At 36.0% G+C, this 19,111-nt stretch overlaps 1 protein-coding gene across 5 annotated transcripts in view; it reads left to right on the top strand.

Moving 5' to 3' along the window:
• LOC143248835 (latrophilin Cirl-like) overlaps window positions 1–19,111 on the top strand; it is a 185,156-nt gene that overhangs the window by 76,256 nt on the left and 89,789 nt on the right. For 2 of the 5 annotated variants that reach the window (XM_076497665.1, XM_076497661.1), the window contains exon 1: window positions 5,198–5,762. The exons of 1 other annotated variant lie outside the window; for it this stretch is intronic. The gene's annotated coding sequence lies outside the window, so the exon portion shown is untranslated. Of the gene's footprint in view, window positions 1–5,197; window positions 5,763–8,323; window positions 8,442–19,111 lie in introns of those variants that run through there. 2 more of the 5 variants (XM_076497666.1, XM_076497662.1) reach the window with 2 other exon arrangements.

Raw genomic sequence — 19,111 nt, 5'->3', positions numbered from 1 at the left:
GAAAGAAACATTCTAACTTTATGTAAATTAAAATCACGTGAAATCTTTAAAGCAGATTACAAAAAATAAAACGATTTTATTTCTTGCTCAAAGTGTGTGTGTGTTTTCTTATAGCAAAACCACATCGGGCTAACCGCCGAGTCTGCTCAAAGTATCCAAAAATTAATTTAAGATTGAATTTATTTTCGATCGACATCAGATGAGCTCAGATTCCAGTGATATACCTCGAAATATGCCCCTCATTATCTGCTGTTAAGGTACCACAAGAGTGAAGTCGTTATTGCTGTTCAGTAGACGGCGGGCGCTCCTGACTGGTTGTCCTGTTTCTACTCACTAGTTCTAAGTTAGGGACTACTAAGGACTAAACCTTAGTGTATTTAATCTGGGCACTTAGATCACATGTCGCTTAGGGTGCAATTCAAGTTTAAGATACCAACCCGTTAAAATTAGTATGCTCAGTTTCAACTTCACCATATATCCTAGACTGAACTGTGTGAAGCGGTAAATGAAGGTAAAACTAATGTCATTAAAAAATTGTAAAAACCTTTGTTTCTCTGCAATACGTCGCTATTTGAAGCTGATAACACAATAACTTCTACATCGTATCTGTACGTGATTAATGGTTTGGAAGACTTCTAAAGGAGACCTTTTATTCAGTGCCAGAACACTCAAACTGGTCTGAACTATGTAAAGAGAAACGTTTTCTGAAACGACAGTTACACATTCAGTACGAGAGTGATAAACTGCTTTAGTTTTTTACAGTGATAACAATAAATAACAAGGTAACAAACTAGTAACTCCATTTTCTGTTTAAAAGTAGATCGATCATTTAATATAGTGAAACCATCGTTTGTTAATGTAACGGTATAAGTAGGTAGAAAAACCTTCGTTTGTTCGTGTACCGGTATTAAGAGGTAGTAAAACATTTATTTCTTCATGTATTGGTATTTACAGGCAGTAAAACCTTCCTTTGTCGCAAAGCAAAAGCTCTTTTTATTTAGGCCGTTGGTGCACTACAGTAGTGGCGGTTGAAATGAGTCAGAAGTGGGGATGAATATATATACTGATAACTCTTTTTGTGATTTAGCGTGAAAATTCTAAAACAAAAACCACCTTGCCCGTAAGAAAAGCTAGTAAAAACCTTGGTTTATCCATCGTACCGGTATTAGAAGAAACTAGTAAAAACCTTGGCTTTTCCATCGTACCGGTATCAGGAGAAGCTAGTAAAAACCTTGGCTTTTCCATCGTACCGGTATCAGGAGAAGCTAGTAAAAACTTTGGCTTTTCCATCGTACCGGTATCAGGAGAAGCTAGTAAAAACTTTGGCTTTTCCATCGTACCGGTATCAGGAGAAGCTAGTAAAAACTTTGGCTTTTCCATCGTACCTGTATTAGGAGAGGCTAGTAAAAACCTTGGCTTTTCCATCGTACCGGTATCAGGAGAAGCTAGTAAAAACTTTGGCTTTTCCATCGTACCGGTATTAGGAGAGGCTAGTAAAAATCTTGGCTTTTCCATCTTACCGGTATCAGGAGAAGCTAGTAAAAACCTTGACTTTTCCATCGTACCAGTATTAGGAGAAGCTAGTAAAAATCTTGGCTTTTCCATCTTACCGGTATTTGGAGATGCTGGTAAAAATCTTAGCTTTTCTATCATACCAGTATTAGGAGAAACTAGTAAAAACCTTGGTTTATCCATCGTACCGGTATTAGAAGAAACTAGTAAAAACCTTGGCTTTTCCATCGTACCGGTATCAGGAGAAGCTAGTAAAAACCTTGGCTTTTCCATCGTACCGGTATCAGGAGAAGCTAGTAAAAACTTTGGCTTTTCCATCGTACCGGTATCAGGAGAAGCTAGTAAAAACTTTGGCTTTTCCATCGTACCTGTATTAGGAGAGGCTAGTAAAAACCTTGGCTTTTCCATCGTACCGGTATCAGGAGAAGCTAGTAAAAACTTTGGCTTTTCCATCGTACCGGTATTAGGAGAGGCTAGTAAAAATCTTGGCTTTTCCATCTTACCGGTATCAGGAGAAGCTAGTAAAAACCTTGACTTTTCCATCGTACCAGTATTAGGAGAAGCTAGTAAAAATCTTGGCTTTTCCATCTTACCGGTATTTGGAGATGCTGGTAAAAATCTTAGCATTTCTATCATACCAGTATTAGGAGAAACTAGTAAACATCTTGGTTTATCCATCGTGTCGGTATTAGGAGAAGCTGGTTAAAACCTTAATTTTTTCCATCGTACCAGTGTTAGAAGAAGCTAATAAAAACCTTGGCTTTTCGATCGTACCAGTATTATAAGAAACTAGTAAAAACCTAAGTTTCTCCATCTTACCGGTATTAGGAGAAGCTAGTAAAAACTTTGGTTTTTCCATCGTACCGGTATTAGGAGAAGCTAGATACTTCCTTAGTTTTCCATCATAGCAGTGTTAGGAGAAGCTAGTAAAAACCTTGGCTTTTCCATCATACCAGTATTAGGAGAAGCTAGTAAAAAAACTTTAGCTTTTTCCATCGTACCAGTATTAGGAAAAGCTAGTAAAAACCTTAGTTTGTTTTCCATCATAGTGTATTAGGGGAAGCTAGTAAAAACCTTAGTTTGTTTTCCATCATAGTAGTATTAGGAGAAGCTAGTAAAAACCTTGGCTTTTCGGTCGTACCAGTATTATAAGAAACTAGTAAAAACCTAAGTTTCTCCATCTTACCGGTATTAGGAAAAGCTAGTAAAAACTTTGGTTTTTCCATCGTACCGGTATTAGGAGAAGCTAGATACTTCCTTAGTTTTCCATCATAGCAGTATTAGGAGAAGCTAGTAAAAACCTTGACTTTTCCATCGTACCAGTATTAGGAGAAGCTAGTAAAAATCTTGGCTTTTCCATCTTACCGGTATTTGGAGATGCTGGTAAAAATCTTAGCTTTTCTATCATACCAGTATTAGGAGAAACTAGTAAACATCTTGGTTTATCCATCGTGTCGGTATTAGGAGAAGCTGGTTAAAACCTTAATTTTTTCCATCGTACCAGTGTTAGAAGAAGCTAATAAAAACCTTGGCTTTTCGATCGTACCAGTATTATAAGAAACTAGTAAAAACCTAAGTTTCTCCATCTTACCGGTATTAGGAGAAGCTAGTAAAAACTTTGGTTTTTCCATCGTACCGGTATTAGGAGAAGCTAGATACTTCCTTAGTTTTCCATCATAGCAGTGTTAGGAGAAGCTAGTAAAAACCTTGGCTTTTCCATCATACCAGTATTAGGAGAAGCTAGTAAAAAAACTTTAGCTTTTTCCATCGTACCAGTATTAGGAAAAGCTAGTAAAAACCTTAGTTTGTTTTCCATCATAGTGTATTAGGGGAAGCTAGTAAAAACCTTAGTTTGTTTTCCATCATAGTAGTATTAGGAGAAGCTAGTAAAAACCTTGGCTTTTCGGTCGTACCAGTATTATAAGAAACTAGTAAAAACCTAAGTTTCTCCATCTTACCGGTATTAGGAAAAGCTAGTAAAAACTTTGGTTTTTCCATCGTACCGGTATTAGGAGAAGCTAGATACTTCCTTAGTTTTCCATCATAGCAGTATTAGGAGAAGCTAGTAAAAACCTTGGCTTTTCCATCATACCAGTATTAGGAGAAGCTAGTAAAAAAACTTTAGCTTTTTCCATCGTACCAGTATTAGGAAAAGCTAGTAAAAACCTTAGTTTGTTTTCCATCATAGTGTATCAGGAAAAGCTAGTAAAAACCTTAGTTTGTTTTCCATCATAGTAGTATTAGGAGAAGCTAGTAAAAACCTTGGCTTTTCGGTCGTACCAGTATTATAAGAAACTAGTGAAAACCTAAGTTTCTCCATCTTACCGGTATTAGGAGAAGCTAGAAAAAACTTTGGTTTTTCCATCGTACCGGTATTAGGAGAAGCTAGATACTTCCTTAGTTTTCCATCATAGCAGTATTAGGAGAAGCTAGTAAAAACCTTGGCTTTTCCATCATACCAGTATTAGGAGAAGCTAGTAAAAAAACTTTAGCTTTTTCCATCGTACCAGTATTAGGAAAAGCTAGTAAAAACCTTAGTTTGTTTTCCATCATAGTGTATTAGGAAAAGCTAGTAAAAACCTTAGTTTGTTTTCCATCATAGTAGTATTAGGAGAAGCTAGTAAAAACCTTGGCTTTTCGGTCGTACCAGTATTATAAGAAACTAGTGAAAACCTAAGTTTCTCCATCTTACCGGTATTAGGAGAAGCTAGAAAAACTTTGGTTTTTCCATCGTACCGGTATTAGGAGAAGCTAGATACTTCCTTAGTTTTCCATCATAGCAGTATTAGGAGAAGCTAGTAAAAACCTTGGCTTTTCCATCATACCAGTATTAGGAGAAGCTAGTAAAAAAACTTTAGCTTTTTCCATCGTACCAGTATTAGGAAAAGCTAGTAAAAACCTTAGTTTGTTTTCCATCATAGTGTATTAGGAAAAGCTAGTAAAAACCTTAGTTTGTTTTCCATCATAGTAGTATTAGGAGAAGCTAGTAAAAACCTTGGCTTTTCGGTCGTACCAGTATTATAAGAAACTAGTGAAAACCTAAGTTTCTCCATCTTACCGGTATTAGGAGAAGCTAGAAAAAACTTAGTTTTTCCATAGTATCGGTATTAGAAAATAATAACTTTTCATCGTTTCTTTTAAATGTTTTTCTCCTTACATTTTATATTCGCTCCTTTTAAATGCCACTATAATTTGCGTTGCTATAGAAACTGGATTCCTTTACAAAACGTAGTTTTCACAGTAAAGAACTTTTCAGTGTAATCTCACTGCGACGAGATATATGGTCAGAGCGTTTGGTGTATCATGAATGTATTTCATTTATGCTCATAAGTCGATATATTCTCACGAATTTTAACCCTTCATCTCGGCAGTGAGTTGGTGTTAATACACTGAACATAAAAAATATGTTACGATATGAAATCCATAGACATGAAACTGGTAAACCGATAGTTTGAGTTTTTGTATTTTACCTTTAAACTCAGTCAAGGATTCAGTTCTAATTAATTTGTAGATACGAATGTAAACGTTTAACGTGGTTTCTCAAACTAGCTTCAGGAATAAATCAGTTTCGTGGCAACACAGTTGTATGAATAAATCTTTGTTCCTCGTTAGATGGCGCTATATTCTTACACTGAATTTAATACGCGTGCCTGGGTAACGACCGCAGACGCCAAACTTGCCTTCGGCGCTGTAAAAAAAGATCGTCGAGCTATCCAGTTTGGATGTGGAATCGTGGTGGGCTGGTTGAAGTCCTGCTCGGGGCGAAGGCGGACGGTATCCACTTGTTGTTGGCTTGTTTGGTGTTACACTCGTAGGTACTCTTGCTGCGCGAGCCCACCGGTTTAAACGACTCCTTGCGTACGTTCACAGGACGTCCCGGATGCTGCTTGTCTCTGCGGACCTGGACAGCTCGAATCCTAGTACGTTAAAAGGACGCTTTGTTTCAGAACAGTACCGCTTTAAGAAAGACCCGGGAAATTACACCATAGTGTGAAATATCGGACTTTGGCAACATTAGTATCTATATTAAATGATTTCTTTCAAGAACAAATCTGGTTTCTTCAGGCGAATGGATTTTTGTGCTTGACTAGAAGGTAGAAAGTCAAACCATACCTGTTATTGCATGTTCGTATATGTCCCTTTAGGTTGTGAGTGATCTTCCTATTGGATTGTCACCTGCCTTTTCAAGTATCTTTACAACGAGAAGAGAAAAATGAAACAGAAGTATTAGTCGTAGAAGCATTTGAGAGGTAAGAAAAGAGAAATCTTGTGATACTTATGCCTTGTAACAAATAAATCTACTCCTAGTGACGTATTTTTCAAACAGTTATTAAAAATAATTTCGCAGTAAAAATGTAAGCCAACAGATGGCAGAAATTTTGCTGATGTTTGGCGCTGCAAGACTTTGTCCTACTTCTTTTTTTCTTTCAAGCCTTGTAAGGATCCCAAGATTCATTTTGATTATTGTCCAGTTGTTTTGAATAGCTATCTTTGTAAGGCTTCAGGGTGGTTGATGTTCGTCTTAATTAGTTCCTTGTATCAAACAACCTCCTCTCGCTCAGCCAGTATGATTTCCGTCGACAGCTGCGAGGCACCACAATTATGTAACGTTATAAATTGTTATACATGGAATTTGGCCATGGGTGGACTAATGGTCAGCTTGCCTGGACTGTGAATCAATGGATTCATGGCTTGCGAACTACAGCCGTACAACCATGTTGAAAATTTGTGGCTATAGATGCTTTAAAACAGTAATGACCAAATCCCAAAGAAGTTCACAAGTTGGTGTTGGATACTGTTGATTTGTTAGCTCAAAATTAGGAATACTGTATCTCAGGACGGCTGGTATGGGTGTTAACACTTACTGATAAAGCAGAGAACAACGTTTTGACCTTCTGAAGTCTCTTAAAGTTTTAGTTCAGTACAGCCCACCATACATACCTTACATGTTTAGTTAAATACAACACACCATACATACCTTACATGTTTAGTTTAATACAACATACCATACATACCTTACATGTTTAGTTTAATACAACACACCATACATACCTTACATGTTTAGTTAAATACAACACACCATACATACCTTACATGTTTAGTTCAATACAACACACCATACATACCTTACATGTTTAGTTCAATACAACACACCATACATACCTTACATGTTTAGTTTAATACAACATACCATACATACCTTACATGTTTAGTTTAATACAACACACCATACATACCTTACATGTTTAGTTCAATACAACACACCATACATACCTTGCATTTTTAGTTCAATGCAACCAATCATATGCTTATTTCAATATAGCAGATGATACATATCTTATATGTTTAGTTCAATACAGCGTACCACACATACCTTTCGTATTTAGTTCAGTACAGAACACCGTACTTATCTCATATATTTAGTTCTATACAACACACCCTAGAAGTCTATTTAAATAGCGGCTAGAAAGGTAGAGCTATGTATGTCAGACAGAGTGGATAATTTTTCGTGATTCAATGTCTTTGTTTATATATGGTTCGTGTTTTCAAATGTTCTTGTTTTCCATATAAACCTTCTTTTAGGTCTGAGTGAAACGTAAACGTTCCAACAAACGAAGTTTTCAACTGTTGTCAATGTAGTTCATAAAACGTGAATCACCAACTACAAAGAACATTTTTCTAAAGTGTATTTGTTTCTTAGCGGTTATTACGTTCTTATACTTTTTTTTTTTTTCCAGTTTAATGCATTTCTTAGTACCCGTTTTTCAGAGTTCATTACCTTTCTCAGTTACTTTTAGATCACTGACCCTCTTAGTAACAGTTTCGCTTTCTGTTTATTTCTTTTCTTAAGTGTTTTAAATGAAACATTGAAAACTTCGTGATCTCCGTCTAAGTTGATGTGGGATATTAATGTTGTTGATACGATCATCACAACCGATGTTATGTTCTTCAATAAAATATAACAGAACAAAAAGTGTGTTTAAAAACACCTGATCAATGTATAGATCAACCACTATACTTACCGGTACATGTTTTGTTTCTTAGGTTTTAAATTACACCGTTGGAAAGCGTGCATGTCCATGTAACCTGCATTTGGAAACCCCAAATTATTAATGGCCCAGTTACTAAGTCTGAATGTTTAGAACATTAAAATCCGTTTTTCTATACCCGTGGTAGGCACAAATAGCCCATTGTGTTGTTTTGTATTTAAGAACAACTAAATTCTTTAAGTACGAGAAGAAATTGTAACATGTAAATATTAAAGGCGATAACACGTAAAATCACTTTATTCAGTTAGTAAAAAACAATAATTATATCATGGGGTTACGACGCTCTGTTTGTATTAAAGCAAAGCCACACTGGGCTATCTGATCTTTTTATTGCCGGGAATCGAACCCCGTATTTGAGCGTTGCAAGTCTGTAGACTTACGACTGTTACATTCGGGATAACCAAATGTCAGGTTTTGTACATATTACCTGGGTGGAGCGCGGTGTAATGCTGCACTTCTCAACCCCCGTATTGCACCCAAAATAACGTGAGATGGTCAAGAACGGACTTAAAATATAGATAACTGTTTATTTATTCATTTGGTAATTAGAATGGTGGATGTTTTTTGCACTAAAGCTATTTCCTAAGTAGCGACTGACCAACAATGTTTAGAAGTGGGTCCATAAAAACTGAGAACGATTGGTGTATGGCAAGGATAGAATGGCCCAAGTTCGAACAGCGTTACCTATTAGCACGTTCTGTATTTATAGCTGTTGACTCGTTATTGAATGACAGTAAGCAGAGAGAGCCGGAGAAAGCGTTGAGAGAACGTGTGCTACCAATTGACTGCCTTAATTCTGGTCAGTGAGACACTAGGGGTCTCTGACTTGGTCTTTAGTCCACTTTTACGTACATGAAAAGTCCATCCCATATTTCTTGGGTAGGTGTTTTATATTAGCAAAAACACACATTACTAAAGCATTAAAGATAAAATTGTTGCTTAGAATATATTCTGATGTTTAATAAGTAAGCAAAAATAAATCGGCTGTAATTCGGTGCTTAACAAAAAGTATATTTGAGTGGGATGTCGTTTAATGCTTACAAATATGCACAGTGTGTTTCTTAACAGTAAGCGAAATTGAGGTGTATATTGTGCTTAACAGTAGATGAAGTTGAGGTGTACATTGTGCTTAGCAGTAAGTGAAATTGAAAAGGATATAACCTGATGTTGAATGATTTTCAGAACTAAAGTAAATATTCTCTAGTGTTTAAAAATAGACATTATTGTGGTTTCGTGAATTTGATATAAATTTTGTTTGATTTTGAATTTCGCGCAAAGCTAATCGAGGGTTGGTATAAAGCGTGAGGTGTTCAAATCTATTGAACCTGGTATTTCAGGGCGTCAATAATTTAGTAAGGAGCTTGTGAAATGAGTTAGGTCTGGTGTTTTCAGGTCAGTGAAGTTGGTACTTCTAGCACCTGTTAAGCCGGGCATTTTCGGGAATTTATGGGTTTGTAATGTTGGAGTTTGTAAAATATGTCTGTATATTTATAAGTTAGGAAAGTCAGAATTTGTAGCCTTACTAAAGCCAAGCATTTTTGTGTGTATATACGTTTGTAAAGTCGGAGCCTGTGAAATCAGCTTTGTGTGTTTATAAGTTAGTAAAGTTGGAGATTACGAAATCAGTCAAGCCGGGCAGTTTTGTTTGTAAATTAGGAAAATCGGAGCTTGTGAAATCAGTTAAGCCGAATACTTCTGTATGTTTGTAAGTTAGAAAAGTAACTTGTTAAATCAGTTAAGCCCGGTGTTTTTGAGACAGTTATAAGATAGTGAACTCGAAGCAGTTGTAATCTGCTATTTAAATTAAGATGTTGAAAGTTAACGTTAAAAAAACGAACAAGTTTGATAAAAAATTTCAATGGGCTTAAATTTATCTTACATCATCTGATTTTTTATAACCCACTCTGAATCCAAGAGTTGTTTTTTTTTACACAAAAGAAAAAAAAAGAAAAAATTCGTGACAATTTTCAGTGAAAAAGAACAGCTCAAATCAAAGTGGATCTAAACACTTTATAATTTAGATAATTTTAAGCTAAGACATCTTTGGACACTGGGTAATGTATGATTTGAACGTTGATTTTCTAGCAGCCGGCCTCCTTATCCAAATTTGATGTTTAATAGCTTTATTCTTTGCCCAACTTTATAAAGAAATGTCAGAAGTACACCTGGAAGTATTAGGTATTTCCTTGAATATATTTAATTTAAATGCAGAATAAGAATAAAGAAACAGACATTTCTTTGTAAAGTTAAAGGATAATGCTAAAAATGATTCAGTGTTGCAAAAAGAAGTAGAAAACGTAAATTTATGTGTAAGTAAAGCTAGTTAGTTTCTTCTGTTGTTTTAAGTGTGTGTTACAGAATGTTAATGTTGTATGATGAATTACGTGTGCGTCAACTAAAATTCCTTTCCTCTTTAATCTATTAAATACGTAACCCCAACAAGCAGCTTGAATAACTGTAGCTTGTGATATAGTACGATTCACGACAACAAGGCATTTCTCAACTGGCGTTTTCCACAGCAGGTTGATTGGTATCAAGCCTCTGGGTTTCAAAGTAGAATTTATTTTTATGGTTCATCGATGAAATTCTGTATATATTTCAAACATTTTCACACACACACACCTCCTTTCCTCTTGGCTGTAGCTTCTTTCGCTCTGTAGTTAACGAGGAACTGAGCATCAACACATAAAAATAAAACCATTTACATGTCAGGAATAGAAATCCTGAAACACATTTGTGTGAGTCTGTTTTCAAGACGTTTAGAATTATCTCATAAATGAGGTTCGTTTTTTTCACCCACATGTATAAATATGTTCTTTAGAAACTTTAGTTTGTTTTGAATTTCGCGCAACTAATCATCATACTTATCGCCAACTTCTGGACTGCTCTTTTACCAAAGAATAGTGGGATTGAACGAAACTTTATAACGCCCACACGACTGAAAGGGGAAGCATGTTTGTTGTGACGGGGATTTCTACCCAAGAAACCAAAGTTGTTACACGGAATAAAAAGACATGTTTCTATTTCAAAAACTTCGTTAACTGTTGGTACACGTATAATGTTGATATGGCAAATACACAGATGATATTCTAAAAAATGCCAAAATCTTTAGGAATTGTTATATCTCGAAATGCGCGCTTTTAAAGTAAATGTGGCCACGATTATGTAACGTAAATTGAGTTCGAGTATGTCTTATGGTTGAGTCTGGATTTCGGAATTGACAACTTGGGTTCGATACCACAAAATATTCACAGTGCTGTAAGTATGTTTTAAGAGTGACAGTCAACCCCTTATTGTGGAGTGTAGATAGTGTTTTCCCTCTCTTGTAAGTAGTTCAACATTAGAGACGGCGGTAGATAGTTTTAGTACATCTGTCATAAATACAAAACGCGGATAACGCCATAAGAATTAGATAGACAAATAGAAGTCCAAGCAGTCAACATATTCAACAGTTTTAATTATTGCTGGTGTATTTTACTACGCTCTACCAATAATTTCTCCTTCTCCCTCGATGGATTAGCAGTAAGTTTACGGACATACGACGCTAAAATCCGGGGTGAACACAGTAGACAGTTTAATGTGGCTTTGTATCTAAAAAGGCGAACAAACACAGAGAGAGAACAACTATTTATCATAAAACAACACTTTCAAGTAACAAACTAGCTACAAAAAAACCAGACTCTTAATTTAAACAGGAACGATACATATTTGCAGTTTATAAAGTATTAAGGCAGAACGAGGCTTAGCATGGCCAGGTGGTTAAGACGCTCAACTCGTAGTCCGTGGGTCGCGGGTTCGAATGCCCGTCATACCAAACATGCTTGCCCTTTCAGCCGTTGGGGCGTTATAATGTCACGGTCAATCCCATTATTCATTGGTAAAAAAAGTAGCTCAACAGTTGGCAGTTGGCGACGATGACTAGTTGCCTTCCCGCTAGTCTTACACTGCTAAATTAGGGTCGGTTAGCGCATATAATCCTCGTGCAGATTTGCGCGAAATTCAAAAACAAAAGAAAAACAAATAACGCAGAGCGAAGATGTTTAAACTCAGGTCTTACATCCATCTTAACTTAACTATTGTTTCATTAAAAGTTTCTTAAAAACCATTATTTATATCACACTAGACTGTCACGAAGAAAAACCTTTTAACAGGAGTAAGATCCTTACGTAAACAGTTTCATTCTTTTCTTACTGTATCAGTTAGTGGTTACTGCGTTTAACATCTTTTTATCGTCATATGCATGCTAGGAAGGCTTAATCAAGTTTAATGAAGAAAAAAAAACACGGAAAAACTTGATTAAGCTTTTCTAGTACGCATATGACGATAAAAACATGTTAAACGCAATAATCACTAGCTGAAAAGAATGAAACTGTTACTTCAGTCTATTTCCTTTCGAGTTGGAGATAATAATTGGAAATTATGCTCATTTACCTGCTGGTATTGCTGTTTTCTGATTGGATGAGCTTTCGGAAACAGATGTGTCCTTGTTAAACCCAACCCAAATTGTCATTATGACGTCACTGGTAATAACAGCCTCCACAGAGACTTCTATGAAAGCGTCCTATAGATCAAGTTCCTAGGCTTTTATTATTACACAGACCGACGGCTTGTGTGCCTGTGTGTAGGGTCATGCATTCTTTCTCAACGTTTAACGAACAACTCTAAGCAAATGCTATTTGGATGTTGCTACAAACAACTCAGAATCTAAAGAAACAACTTTGATTTATTTTTATATGCGCAAACTGTTTTGTGTTTTTATACCAGTTTGAAAAAGCCACAAAACAACAGCACAAAAATACATCTTTCTTTTCTGTTATTTTCTGAGGAATTAGTCAGTGTCAGGATACCTACATTAATTTTATGTAAATTTCAGCTCAGACATCCAAATGAATGTGCAATTACGATTTTTGTTTAAAAGCGATATTTTTCAATAGTGATAAAATAACATTTTCAACGTTTCGGTTTAAATTTGTATTTGAGGATTTTGTTTGGTTTGCTTGAAAACGGAAGTAGATATTTAGATGTATTCGTTTGTTTCAGAATTTCCGCGAAAAGCGGATAGTAGGATTATCCGAAGAATTGTTTCAACTATTATTACACCCCATTAAACTACTACTGTTACCTGATAGAGGTATACATCAGGTGAAGCTTACTTTCTATACGCATACATTTTTTTTCATGTTATCAACCTGATGAGACTGCTTGTTTGTTGTTAAGCGCAAAGTTTCACAGTGGGCTATCTTCGCTCTGCCCCTCCCCTTCTCCGTATATCAAAATTCGATTTTTAGTATTCAAAGGTCTCACACTTAACCTTTAGACCACCAGGAGGCACTTTATGAGAACTAACAGTGACAACTGATGGTGGGATCCTTATATTTTTCATATCAAAACCCATCGCGCACACTGAGCTAGATGCAAAAATAAATTAATAAATTGTATTATTTATTTTTCGACTTTTTTATTTTTGTTGTTGTTGTTTTTTATTAATATTTCCAACAAAGGTTTCACGTATTCGCGATGCAAGGGTAGATAATCATGGTAGTTTTTGTTACAACAATGATAAGAACAAGTTTTTTTGTTTGTTTGTTTTTTTAATTTCGCTCAAAGCTCTGCGAGGGCTATCTGTGCTAGCCATCCCAAATTTAGCAGTGTAAGACTAGAGGGAAGGCAGTAAGTCATCATCACCTACCGCCAACTCTTGGGCTACTCTTTTACCAATGAATAGTGGGACTGACTGTCACATTATAACGCCCCCATGGCTGAAAGCGCGAGCATGTTTGGTGCCACGGGGGATAAGAACAAAATAACAGAAACACAAATAATATTATGTCGCATGGGTCATTATGGTAAATTAATAGTTATAGTACCTTGATGAGTTCGCAGTAAGTTTGAGGCTTTTAAGAAAAAAAAATTCAGGGTTACATCCCTTTGTCTGACGCATTGGAGTAGTCCATTTTATAGTTTGGGCTCTTAAAGCAAAATCAGACAAACAAACAAGAATACCTAGCTGTGACGCTATATGTTTTTTTTTTCAATCTAGGTTTGATAAGGATGATGCATTGTTTCGAATTAAACAAAGAATTAATTATATGCAGTTTCATAATTAATCTTAAACCTCGAAACGCTTTGTTAAATATGTGATGGTAGAAATCACGTGATAATGAACATTTTCTTTTAGAGATGAAAGCACGAGCGCTGAAGAAGATGAGAAAGATTTACTGTCACTTCGAGTTTTCAAACACTTGGATTTTCTTTTAAGTTTAATTACTTCGGTGGGAAATTATGTATTGAACTGACGAAGCTAAGGTGCAAACTCTGCTTATGAGTGAGTGAGTAAGGGTAATGACAAACAAAACCTTCACATAACAAAAATATTACTCAGGCTTAAGCAGTGGCTATTGCTTAAGTTATAAAAGAAGCTTCAGTTCTCTGTTTTTCTGAAATACTAATACGCGTTTTCCAACTTTAAACTAGCAATACCGGTAGTTTTCTTCATACTGTTTCAAAATTATTAAGTTTATTATTAACCAAATAACAATGTACACTATGCTATCAATAAGTGTATGGTCAGCATTCATCCCATTAGGGCTCTGACCCGTCATTGTCTCGTGTTTTCTAGAGTTGTAAATGCAACGGCTTCTACAAACAGCTATTTGGAAGCAAGACCCCTCGACGAAAGGAGTTTGCGAAATTTCAAAGAAAGGGTCATGGAACCTATTACTATTTTCTAAGGCCATTAAATTCCCTGTCAATATTTTTTAAGGCCATTGCATTCCATGCCAGTATTCTCTTAAGACCATTAAAATCTCTGTCACCCCTTTTTAAGGCCATTAACTTCTCTGTCACTACTCTCTAAGGCCATTACATCAGCTGTTACAACTTTTTAAGACCATTAAATTACCTCTGATCACTCTCTAAGACCATTAAATTCCCTGTTGTCACTCTTTAAGGCTATTAAATGCCATGTCACTATTTTCTAAGGCATGGGCCCATCAAAGTATGCATAACCACTCCTTAAACTCATCAGAACTTAATATAACAACTTCCTAAGACCATCATAATCTTCACCACTACTTCCACGTTCCACACGATTTATACAACAACTCCCTAAGGTTATAATCTATCACGACCTCCTAAGATCATCACGGTTTCTATCTCATCTTCCGTACACTACCGAGATCTCTATTACCAATCCCTAAGATTATCACAGCCTCTACAACAATCCCTTAAGACCATCAGAGCCACTAGAGTCCATCGATGTCGAAATTTTCTCATCGTCCGTGAAGGTGTTTGTGGGATTTCCATGGAGAAAACATTAAGAATCCAAGGAGAGAAATAACGCGGGAAAATATAAGTTGTCAGAAGAGCTTTGATAGAATAAAAGAATATGTTCCTACTTGGTAACTGTGGAAAATAGAGTAAACTAATAACATCGTTTAGCAAATATATAAATAACAATATCATTCATTATTCAGAATATAAAACTGGAAGATTTCAGTACACATATTATTATTATTTAGTTGTCCATTCATGTATGTATACATCTAAATTTATCAAGATTTCATTTACACTTAATTATATTAACAATCGCTGCAAATATCTAACGACACCTATAATGGGCAGATATCAAATTTACATATTCCTCAAATGGCCCGGCATGGCCCAATGGGTTAAGGCGTTCGATTCGTAATCTCTCAGCCGTGGGGGCGTTATAATATCACGGTCAATCCCACTATTAGTTGGTAAAAGAGTAGCCCAAAAGTTGGCGGTGAGTGGGGATGACCTGCTGCCTTCCCTCTAGTCTTACACTGCTAAATTAGGGACGGCTAGCGCAGATAGATCTCTTGTAGCTTTGCGCGAAATTCAAAAACAAACATATTCCTCGTGCGTTATTGTGGAGATAAACGTTGACTGACAGGAACAAAACTCTCCGTTACTACATTACTACAAAGCTAGCTAAAACAACACAAGGTGTGTAACGGTTTAATATAACTTGTAATGTTATAGAAAATGGTATTTTTTTTTGATAAGGCGAAAAAGAACATGTACAATGAAAATGGCAGAAAGGTTTAGATAATATATTCGTAAAATCTGGTATCGATGACCCATTTCAGTTTATAAAAGTTTAAAATCGGTTGCATAAGTCAACTAAGTGTGAAAATGATTTAATACGTTAATTTATATAAAGAAGAAATTAGAGCAACACGTTATTTTACAAAAACTACAACAGAAATGGGGTCCGGCATGGCCAAGCGTGTTAAGGCATGCGATTCGTAAGCTGAGGGCCACGGGTTCGCATCCCCGTTGCGCTAAACATGCTCGCCCTTTCAGCTGTGGGGGCATTAAAAATTACGGTCAATCCCACTATTCATTGGTAAAAGAGTAGCCCAAGAGTTGGCGGTGGGTGGTGATGACTAGCTGCCTTCCCTCTAGTCTTACACTGCTAAATTAGGGACGACTAGCACAGATAGTCGTTGAGTAGCTTTGCACGAAATTAAAAAAACAACAACAACAGAGATGTTTCTCATATCATTGGAATTCTGTCCGCTCAACAATGTGCTAAAGTGATATTACCCTTACAAAAGTAAAATATATTTTATATTAACATGTATAAAATCAATGCAAAATATATATGCAAAATTAAAAATTTAAGAGTTACCATCACGCTCATAAACATCGAGATGTTTGTAATTTTATTAACTAATTATAAGACTATCGTATGTAACTTCATTTGATCGTATGTCTGTCTAGTGTTGTACAGTTTTTTCTGGTCCTGATGCCACATTTCTTTCATTTTTAGCATTTGTAAATTTCAACTGTTTATTTCACAAGAAATTCACCAATCATTTATCCAGTAAGACAACACTTTTCATCATTAATTAGAGCAAGTGTATCGAAAAGACAACAGAAGCGCTATTTAGGTTTGGTTTGAATTTAGCGCAAAGTTACTCGAGGGCTATCTGCGCTAACCGTTCCTAATTTCGCAATGTAATATTAAAGGAAAGGCAGCTAGTCACCACCTATCGCCAACTGGTGGGCTACTCTTTTACCATTATAACGTACCCACGGCTGAAAGAGCGAGCATGTTTGGTACGAGGGGGATTTGAACTCGCGACCCTCAGATTACAAGTTGAGCGCTCTAACCACCTGTCATGTCGGGCTTTGGATAGGAGAAGAAGAATATTTGTGTAACTTGCACTGTGTGAAAGATTTATAAATAACATGAGAAATAATCAGAGAAAATTCTCACAAAATTGTCTGTTTTTTACACATTAATATTTGAAAAGTTACTGGATCGTCGGCTCGCACTAACACAAAAATGTTGACTGCTAACTTTGTGTCTCTGGCTTGCTCGTAATTCGGTTAGAAACTTGTAGTAACAAACAAGTATTGATAATATGTGAGAAGCGTGAATACTTGGATAAATATTGATTGGATAATTGGGATGAGTTAGTAATCCATAAGTAGCGTGAATACCTGAGATAAGTATTGTTTAGGCACATAATATGAGTCGGTAATCCATAATTAGCATGAATTACTAAGATAGGTAATGTTCAGACACATAGAACGAGTCGATAATCCATAAGTAGATAGATTTGTTTCGGCACATGGAATGAGTCGATAATTCATAAGTAGCGTAAATACCTGAGATAGGTATTGTTTACCACATGGAATGAGTCGATAATTCATAAGTAGCGTGAATACCTGAGATAGGTATTGTTTACACACATGGAATGAGTCGATAATTCATAAGTAGCGTAAATACCTAACATAAGTATTGTTTAGACACATAGTATGAGTTAGTAATCCGTAAGTAGCGTGAATACCTGAGATAAGTATTGTTGAGACACATAATATGAGTCGGTAATCCATAATTAGCGCGAAGGCCTGAGATAGTCCCGGTCGCACCAAACATGCTCGCCCTTTCAGCTGTGGGGGCGTTATAATGTGCGACCAATCCCACTATTCGTTGGTAAAAGAGTAGCCCAAGAGTTGGCGGTGGGTGGTGATGACTAGCTGCTTTCCCTCTAGTCTTACACTGCTAAATTAGGGACGGCTAGCGCAGATAGCCCTCCAGATAAAAATGGCATTTTTATCAATAAGTTTGTGTTTAAGCACAAAGGTAGTGTTGTAAGCCTGCAGAGTTACGACTGAGCCACTGGGAATGGGCTTCTTAATTAAGACGTTTTGCTTACGAATTACTTAAATATTCTTATTAGCTAGGTATTATTCTGAACTTGTTGTAGAGTGATATCTAAATTCTGATTTGTATATTTTGTTAACCGTGAAATTGTCTGGTATGCTTTAGTGTGAAGCAATAAAACGACCTGATAATTTTAGGTATGAAGCGAGAAGCATACTGATATTTATGGCTGTGAAACGAGAAACTCACTACCGCTTGGAACGTGTAAAACTGGAAAAGTCTGATACTAAACGACAAAACAACTGATACTTGTAAATGTGAAAATGAAACTAAGTACTAATTGTAGATATGAAACCAGAAACTGGCTAATACTTGTAGATATGAAACTAGCAGCTGACTGATACTTTGTAGGTGTGAAATGAGAAATTGACCAGCACTTGTTTGTAGGTGTGAAACTAGGGTCTAGATGATATTTGTAAGTGTGGAACGAGAAAATGATACTTGTAAAAGTTCTGATTTACACAGATACTTGATTGTACACAACCTAATGTGTTAAAAATTATAAAAAGTCCATCGGTGATGCGACCAAGAGGTACAACTATATAATAGTTGAACTTAAAAGTAATTTATGAGTATTTATAAAAATAACTGATTAAAGTAGCATGTGCTATAGTCTTTCTCTGATACTTGCGAACAAATAAATTTATTGAAGTTTACGTAACTACGTACACAACACAGAGTGTAACAGTGTGTGTGTGTGTAACATAGAAGGCCAACGTTTAGCAAAGTGTGAAGGATGCGAGTGAATAGTGTGTTGTCCATTGTGTAATGATACAAAATTAAGCGTTTTAATATTTTTTTATTAATGAAAATAATAAGTACCTACTACATCTCATATAGCATTTTGATGTGTATCCATGTATCACACCTCATCACTTCACTTACTTTTCGGCCATTAAAAAAAAATCCACAAGTCTCGAAATCACAGCGGTCTCCACGTCGAATATATTCTCAGTTCCTTAACGAACCGTGTTTATGGGGAGCAAAAATATGTTCTATTAATACATTAATGTTGTTAACTACATGGTAGGCCTAACCAAGAAAACTACCAGTTGTCACGTGATAAATTGTTTTCAAAGATTGCCCTTGAACTGGTCACTAAAACTGATTGAGAACAACTCTTGCAGTGGCCCAACTCACTTGAGACTAAGGTGTTTGGTTCTATGTAATTTCGTCCGTTTTAATAATGATGTGCAACTGACAGATTTTTGAAGACGTTTTTTTATTTCTTTCCCCACCCATGTTAGTCTCCTATTAACCCACACAAAAACAGGAGTTACTGACGTTCGGAATAAATCATGTAGTGTGAACGTATTTATTAGTTCGTTAAAAAAATAGAGGGGAA

This window comes from Tachypleus tridentatus, chromosome 4 (genome assembly GCF_004210375.1).
Source record: "Tachypleus tridentatus isolate NWPU-2018 chromosome 4, ASM421037v1, whole genome shotgun sequence".
Lineage (NCBI taxonomy): Eukaryota > Metazoa > Arthropoda > Merostomata > Xiphosura > Limulidae > Tachypleus > Tachypleus tridentatus.
Note: the sequence above shows the minus strand (reverse complement) of the source record. Positions and strands in the feature narration are given on the sequence as shown.